Below are 9428 nucleotides of genomic sequence, written 5' to 3' on the forward strand. Positions count from 1 at the left end.
GCTTCCCAAGGTGTCAAGATAATCTCAAGTGTCCATGTTCTTGACTGCTTCTCAGATTTGCCCACTTAGTTCTTACTGGGTCCCTAGTCTTGATCTGTCAGATATTTTGAAGTTAGAACTTAATAGCCTCAGAAGAATTGCTACTTTTGTAACTAATGCCTAGGCAGTTTACTCAAACGGATAACTCCTTCCCTAGAGAATATAACATTTCTTCCAGGAAAATAAACTGAAGATGTATCACATACATAAGATACAAAGTATGATTGTATATGCTGCTGTTCCTAAGTTAACTCACCCAAATTCATTATATTACTTGAAGGGATCTAGAAATACTATCATTCTAAAAGCTAAGTGTTCTTGTTTGGTTCCAGTTGTAATGAAGTCTTGACTAAAATCAATTTTTGGAAGAAAAGGTTTATTTCATTTTACACATCTTTGTACATCATTGAGGAATGCCGAGGAGGAAACTCAAAGCAAAAGTTTGAAGCAGGAACCATGGAGGGTCACTTTCTCCAAAGTTCACATTCACCTACCTTGCTGATACAGCAGAGGTCTGTTTGCTATGGATACCATTGCCCACAGTAGGCTGCCCTTCCTACATTGATTAGCAATCAATAAAATGCTACAAAACTATGCTATGAAGGAAATTCTTCGGTTAATATTAAATTGGCAGTCATGTTTAGTTGTCACACTGAGATCTTGTTCCAGTGTTTCACTGACGTAATGCTAACTGGATAACAAATGGAAGCGTGTTGAAGGAGGTCAGCTACTTTTCTCATTGGTGTGACAAACTAGATAATGGAGGAAGAATTCATTTTAACTTGTGGTTTGAGAAAGTATACAGTCACACCGAGGTGAGGAAGGTATTACAGAGTTCACAACAGGTCACATGCGATGAACCAGGAAGCACAAAATGAGAAATAATGGCACTAGTTGGGAATAAACCCTGCCCACACACTTCTTTATTCTTCCAAGGTTGCCAGCACTAAAAATGTCATCTACATTCAGAGCAGATCTTCGTCATTCAGTTATTTTTTTTTTATCAAAACATCATCACAGACATGCTCAGAAGTGTATCTGACTGATAACCTAGGCATCTCTTCACCCATAAATGTTAACAATGAATATTAGCTGTCAGGGAGGGCTTAGTAGGATTTTTATTCTCAAGAGAATGGGAAATAAGCCTCATGAAGATTCAAGGTTCTTCTGAATGAGTAAAGGTTCTAGGACTCTAGTACTCTGGGATATCCTGGAATATAGTTCTAAATTAATATACACAATTATTGCCTCTAATCAGCTATCTATTAGAATGCCGCTATGGTGCTTGATAAGACTCTTTCATTTCTCAATCATCATGTCAACATTTAGGAAATAGTGCTAAAAACCTCATATTCTCACTTACAGGAAGAGTTCACAAATATTAATTAGTGTCACAAACGGAAAGTCTCTCTAAAGCAGGCCCAGATCACAGCCTAGGCATGACTGCACTTGGGCGATATGATCTAGCAGAGTGTAACACTGGGGTCCATGATCAGAAGCCTGCCTTTGACTGGCATGTATGATCTAGTAGAGTGTAGGACTGGGGTCCGTGGTCAGAATTCTGCACTTGGCTGGCATGCATGATCTAGTAGAGTGTAGGACTGGGATCTGTGCTCATATGACTGCACTTACATGGCATAATCGAGCAGAGTGTAGAGCTAAGGTATGTGGTTGCAAGAGAGTCTCTGTGAAGCTCTGAGCAGATAAAAGCTAGAAACTTAAAGACTTTATACTTCAAGTCTTAAAAACTCAAAGATGCTGAATGAGGAGATGACGTCTCCATCAAGGAATTACCCACCACTTAGACAAGCAGCCACTCCTTCCTTAAGGAGCTTATGAGAAAACAAAACAGAATGACTCAGTAATTGACATCAGGCAGGTATTATCATAAACTATTCTTTAATTCTAAGAACTATTGTTTAAATATAATTTCTAATTATACTGACAAATCTTACTATCCACACAATTCACTACTTGTTTTACTATAATCTTTAACATTGACATGTATTATTTTCCATTTATATTTCCTCATCTGAAAATGTAATCATTGATTCTTCCACTAATATGCATATTATTTTTCTGTGTTTCCTATGTTAAGAACTTTCTTAAAAGCTACCATCAAAAATTAATAAAGTTAATACTTATGTACAATTTCTAGTTTCCATTTTTTTTGACTTATAAATTTATTTTTTAAATATGGGATTATGTCTACTATGTATTTAAAGAGGGAATAGACCATGTTTTCCCTCCACTTCCTTGCTTAATATCACTACATTACTTCAATAGAGCAAGTCATAAGATTGGAAATTTTATTTTAACAATAATGATACATTTAATAAATTCAGAAGATATGCAAATATGGGAACTTTTGTACACTTAAAATTATCACTGAATGTAATATTGTCTGGTGGATCCTGGAAAGTCTGACATTCTGAAAGTCAAGACACTTTGCTACTGTATCGAATTAATTGAACTTCAGTAACAAATGGAATAGATGTTGGAGGTACATCATATATACATATAGGCAAATACAAAGAATACAACTTTCCTTCTCATGTAATTCTTTTTTCTAATTGATTTTTATTGAGCTCTACATTTTTCTCTGCTCCCTTCCCTGCTTTCTTTTGCTACTTTGCTACTATGTTAATGCGGATCCATCCTACCCAAATTACATCATTCTCCATGATTATTGTTAGAAAGTAAGTTTGCTTCTATTTCTTTTATAAAAAGAAAAAACCTTTTCTTTTTATAAGTCATAGTGAAATAAGCATCTTTCTATGTAATCTGTCCATTTCCCAAGAAGTACAGCTTCCATTAGATGTACAGAAGACAGTATGCTGTGTCAGGGAACATAAAAGACTCTTTTTTTTGAAATTTCTCCCCCTCCCTTTTATTGATTTTTATTGAGCTCTACATTTTTCTCTGCTCCCCTCCCTGCCTTTACCCTCCCCCTTCCAGACCTCTCCCAAGACTCCTAAAAGTCCAATTGCATGTTGTAAGATTTCTGTAGTAGTGCTTTCTCTGGCTACAACTGCCTGAGCCTTCAGTCCCCAGCAGTATAGACTATTGCCTTTCGTGGTCCGATTTGCCCTTTGGGTCATACTCACGCACACATGCATATACACACAGTCAACTCTTACCAGTGTTTAAGTGGAAATTATAGAGATGTTTGCCTCTTTGGTTGTAGTTCAAAATAAAGAAAAGTAAATAGTGGCTTATGAGTTATTGATTGGAAGCAAGGTATCATTTGTCAAAGCAGTCATTGGCCTGAAATATCAGCAACCCCACAAACACATATGCCTCCGTCACAGATTTTCTGCTCATGTTCTGATATGGAAGCACAAAGCCATATTGATTGCATTCTGGAATTAAAGCTCAGCTCGATGGTTGCAAACACACCATTGCCTATAATACATTTATTTTTGAGACTTGTTTAACTAACAGCTGAGAAAAATCAATGTGTGGGGCCCAGCTTGACTGACCTTTAACAAACAAAATAACCTTTTATTTCTCCCTCCCACCCCACACCTCATGCAATTTTAGTCTTTCTTTTCTAGTCTTATGGCCTTACGGTACTTAAAAAAGGTCCCCACAGACACATACAAAAAAAAAATCTGTGTTAGGTAGCTTAAGAGGAAGGTGACTTAATGGAAGCTCATGGACAGAGAAATTTAAGCAGGTTACAATAACTGACTTAGTCACAGATCTCTGTGAGCTATTAGCTGACTCATCTTACTACAATTTGATCTTTTGCTGATTTGTGATGTTTTTTCTAGGTTCATTTGATGAAGTGAAAATGGTGCCTCAGAAACTAATGCTGAAATATAACATTAGAAGAATTTGAGGCAAGATAAAATACTCACAGAGCTCATCAAATAAGTACAAGTTATTTGAAGAAGAAACTGGTTATATACTGGTATGTAAACATTCATCTGTCACAAGGTCTATATCTTAATATCCAAAACATTCTAAGCCCATTACTTCACCACCTGAATCTCTTAAGTTTGGGAGTTAAATGGGAGGGATAGTGAGTGGGATAAATCCATAGAACTATGCCATGACAGAGTTTAACAGTAATGGATCAAAAGGACAGATCAGGGGTAAGGATGCTTGGTTACTAAGCCTGAAACCATGAGTATGATGATCAGGATCTACATGGAAAGAGAGAGCTGACTCCCACATGTTGTCGGCTAATCTCACTCATGTGCCCTGGCACATGTGAGAAATGAATACTGGTTTTCTTCAGTTTGGGACCCTCAGCCCATGGAAAGGTACTACCTACATTTAGGAGTAGGTGGTAAGTCTCCCCATCTCACTCTATCCTCTCAGGAATGTCTCTTGCAGACATGAAAAGAGATTATTTTCCTAGGCAATTTTAAACGCAGTCAACTAGACAGTGAAGATTAGCTATCATCAGAATTGTTAAGGGAGATACCATGAGGGCATTGGTGTTTTCACAATCGCAATTGCGAGGACAGCTTTGCCTCTTTCATCATAAGCCAGAATGAAAAGGCATCATCTATGTGCTAGGAAACAGGCATTCACCAGCCAATGAATATATTACTGAGGTTGGGCTTCGCAACCTACAAAATTGTGGTCAGTAAGACTTCACTCTCTCCAGTAGCCTCAGTGAACTCACACAGGTGGTCAGAGAAAGTTGTGAGATAATTTATCAAGGTCTACAGGAAAACAGAAAATGAGCTACACAGATTTGGGGGAGAGTTTCCCACAGCCCCAGGGAAACAGCACCAAGTCAGGAGTTCACTTAAACTTGAAGACCAGCTAACAGGAGTCACCTATTGATGAAGTAATTGGAAGGATAGAGTATCAAGATACAAAAGGTTAAAAGTAGAAAAAGTATGTCGTGCTTTACCAAGGTTAGTTGCATTCTATCTTTCATTAAATGGAAACGATTAAAGATTTTTTGAGAAGTATTGACTCTTCTGACTTAAACTGACTACTGTTCTCAAATAAACGAGAAGGGTCAAATGGAGAACACTTCATTGGAAAAAAAGAAGTTGAAAACTCTAGGTGGCTTACAGGATGTTTTGCAATCTATGTTTCACATACATTTCCTTATTTACCTTTAAGTAACTATCATGTGACTTTGAAAGCACCACATAACCTGCAGACTTCCCTAAATAATTCCCTGGACTCTGCTGCTCTCTTCTGGATTTGTTCCTCGATCTTCTCTGAAGAACCATGATCTATATAATTTTCCAGAGTCAGCTCAGGCTATGAGTGCTGAACATAAGCAAAGTACAATGACACACATGTTTGGAATCTCACTATGGAACTAATTATTTGTTTACTTGAAAAATTATTACAAAAATAATAAGCATGATTTCTGTCAAAAAACAAACAATGAAAGAGGCAGAGTCAACTCAATGAACATCAGCTCTTGTCCTAGAAGCCTATCTCAGTTTTGTTTTGGCCACAGCCCGTTTTTTCTACAATCTCCTATAGGATTGTTTTTCATTCCTTAATCTGGAGATTTGGCTCAGCAAATTGTTTTTAGTCTCACTCACAGATTTGATTTTACAGTTAGATTCTGAGCATAGTAACAGTACTTGTGCAGAAATGATACTTAGTGTACATAAATGAAAAATAACTGATGTAAATTATGAATGAAGCCGATATACAGTCTTTTCAACCATTGTGTTTCAATCCCTACAACATGGATAGCCTTTATTTTTAATGTTTATGATAAGGAGGGCATGGTAGAAGGAATCTATGAGACAGCCCTTCTTACCATAATAGAGGGTAAATGTAGGTCAAATTAGGCTTTTTTCTTTAAGTTGCATTAGACAAATATTATTTCACAGTAATAACACCAATACTATCCTACCGTGTTAATCATCCTTTGTTGTGGTACAATGGTCTTGTACCCTTTAAAGATTTGTCACTTGTATTAATTAAATAGAATTCTGATTGGCCAGTAACCAGGCAGGAAGTATAGGCAGGGCAACAAGAACAGGAGAATTCTGGGAAGAGGAAAGAGTCAGTCTGTAGTAGTTGTCACCCAGATACAGAGGAAGGAGGACGAGAAGGTCTCATTGATAAAAGGAACCAAGCCATGTGGCTTACATACACAACAATTATGGGTTAATATAGGATGAAGAAGTTAATAAGAATCCTATGCTAATAGCCCAACCAGTTTATGATTAATGTAGACTTCTGTGTGTTTCTTTCAGAATGAACTACTGCAGGATTGTGTGAAGTAGAAACCTTTGTCAATATCCTGATGATGAATCATTGCTTAAAATGTGAAACTTGTAAGAACAGCATTTTATGATCATTTGTTTTACTCATGTTTGTCTTCCTGTTTTTTAGAAACCTTTTTTTCAAGACAGGGTTGTGTGTGTGTGTGTGTGTGTGTGTGTGTGTGTGTGTGTGTGTGTAGCCCTAACTGTTCTGGAACACACTCTATAGCTCTGTAGATCAGGTTGGCCTTGAACTCAGAGATCTACCTCACTCTGCCTCTTAAGTGTTACCATTAAAGCTATGTGCTACCACTGCCAGGCAAAGGATTATTCATTTTTATTTGTTTTTGAGACTGGGTCTCTAGATATTTCTGGATAAATATGTATAGAATAACTAATAAGATTATTTTTAAAAATTTTGCATATAAAATTAAATTTAAAGTTCTATAGATTTTAATTCTGTCCAGAAACTCCTGGGCAGGGACAATGTCATGGAGTGTGGTTGGTATATTTAATGAGACTCCACTGAAGAAAACTGATTTTGTATTTCCAAACACTTATCAATTACAAATAACTTCTTGGTTAGAGGAGGAATTTCGTGCCAACTTCCCCTTTTCTGTGCTAGGATTTTGTTTGGTTTGAATTTGTGCAGGTCTTGTCTTTGCTGCTGTAAGTCCTATAAGGGCAAATGTGCATCAGCCCTGTTTTGTGAAAGACACCTGGTCCTCGGTGTATCTACCATGTTTGCCCTTAACAATCTTTGTGCCTGCTCTTCCCATAAACTCCCAAGCCTTGAGATGTATTTCTGTTTGTTTGTTTTTGATACTTTTTTTCTGGATTTCACATCATGTATTCTGATCCCATTCATCTCCCTACCTCCTTGCTTCCGTGCTCTGCCCTTGCAACCTCTCCCACAAAACAAAATTTAGTGCATGTTTTAGTTCAGGCTGATTTTCATTGAATCCACATAATAAATATTATGGAATGTTCAAAAATGCTATCTTTGTAGTACACACTACTATTATAAAACATAAAAAAGTAGATGGGACAATAAAAAGTGGTGATTTTAGCTGCTCGTCAACCTTGTGTATAAGAGGAAGCAGCCCTGGATATGACTGGACACAGTGAGGCTGTGAGTGAGACACAGTGACATTCACTTGCAGCCATAGTAGCTCTAAGCTGTTATTCTAATCCCTTCTTCTTGATGAGAAAGCAAGGTCTGAAGTAGGAATTAGCTGAGATTGAGGATTGCATTGTTCCAATACATGTCAAGTTGTTCCCCGCATCACTGCTTTCCTCTGTGGTATGGATTTTCCCCACATTTGTGACAAATGAAAGTGTCCCCTGCATTCTCTTTCCCCTTCCAACAGAGGGACCACTAGACTCTGGTCCTTGTCAGTCTCCAGTTTCAGGGGCCTCCCAGAGGCCTGTTTCCTGCTCCTTTTCAAAGGCATTCACCTGCTCTGTGCCCAGGGCTGTTTGCTAACTTTGCCTCTTTGCTCTGCCTCTCTTGTTCTGCTTGCATTGAAAGCCTGACATATGAGTCTTATTTTAGTGTCAAATTCAATTTGTTCTTCTGAGCAGCTTTCCTTGTGCACTTCTGCAAATCAATGAAGTGGGGATGGAACCAAAGGATTACTCATTGAATACTAATCTTCTATAATGAAAGTCCTTTTTGTAGGAAGGAGAAAAAAATAAATGCTGGAAAATTGAACTGTCTGAAGTGAGCCAGAGGACAGAATAGGGAAAAAGCAATGTGGCATAGAGGGAATAGTGCTGGCTCACACTAGATCTTTCTTCTAACGTGAAAAGGGCTTTGGAATGTCACTTTGGTGTCAATGTCATACCACATAAGATGCTTATCTTAAAAGCACAACACGCTGGGTAGAGTGAAGCATACCTGTAATCCTGTTACGCAGACAACAGAGGCAGGAGGATCAAGGCCAGTCTCTTATACACAGACAATAGGAAGACAGGCAGAGCTACACTGTGTACAGTGAAGTGTTGTCTCCAAAAGCTTAAAGCCAACTCAATAAAATATGAAATAAAATAAAAGCACAATGTTCTGAAGTTCCCAGGGTTTCCTTCTTTGACAAGATGGATTCCTATGAGGGCAAGATTTTCTGGTCTTTCAATTTTTCAATATAATTACTATCATCTGGAAATTCAGTTTTTATTGCCCTTCTGGTCATCCTCCCCTCTTTTATGTCAAGACGGTGTTTTTTTTTTTGTTTTTTTTTTGTTTTTTTTTTGTTTGTTTGTTTTGTTTGTTTTTTTGGCCTGGAGAGTTTTCTAAGTTCTGTGTTCTAGAATGAGAAGCAATGCTCTTCAGTTCATGGTGTTTGTCCCTGACTCCAGAAGAAAGCCTCCCCTCTGCCTGAAAGTTTGTTGATGTGAACTGTAATGTTCATAGACTCTCTCAACAGAAATTAGATGAAAGAAGTGGTTGTCTCTTCAACTGCTCTCATGGTGACTCATCCACCTAAATTCATGAAGGAAGCAGCCTTCTACAAAACTACAAGAACCTCTCACATCAGAGTAATATCCAAACACCAACTCCAAAGAAATGCATGGACAGGCCAGCCTCCTCAGTTCACTACCTTTATCCTCCTGTTTGCCTTAATATTGAACAAGGAGAAAATGTCCCGAGTTGGACACAAAACAAGCAAATCTATAACTCCATGGAGTTAACGTACTTTATTATACAAGTAACGGTATCTGTAATAAGGCTTCAACATTCAAATTGAAAAACAACAGTCCTTTGTAAGTAAAATATAAGCTTAATTTTTGATGGAATTGCCTTAAAAAAAAGGTAGATGCTTACCTCACTTTCTCCCAGAAAATATATTTTTGGGGAGTTTGTTTGTTTTTGTTTTCTCTTATACATTTCTTTCTTTCTTTCTTTCTTTCTTTCTTTCTTTCTTTTTTCTTTCTTTCTTTTGTAAGTCTGAGAGATAAGTTGCTCGTCGAACGTCCTCATTGTTGGGTTATAGTTCCTGTAACTGCTAATGGTCTTGTTTTTCTATTAACGAAGCTGTGTAGACTTGGTGCTCTCTGCATTATGTTAAACTTGCAACTACACAGACTTTCTGGTTCTGGTTAAGTGACTGAATACAAAGAACTTGATCTTTTAGATCTGGCTCACACAGATCCCAAAGTTAGCTTTCTATCTTTAGAAAGTTTGGT

The sequence above is a fragment of the Microtus ochrogaster genome, unplaced genomic scaffold (assembly GCF_000317375.1).
Source record: "Microtus ochrogaster isolate Prairie Vole_2 unplaced genomic scaffold, MicOch1.0 UNK5, whole genome shotgun sequence".
NCBI classification, from domain to species: Eukaryota; Metazoa; Chordata; class Mammalia; order Rodentia; family Cricetidae; genus Microtus; species Microtus ochrogaster.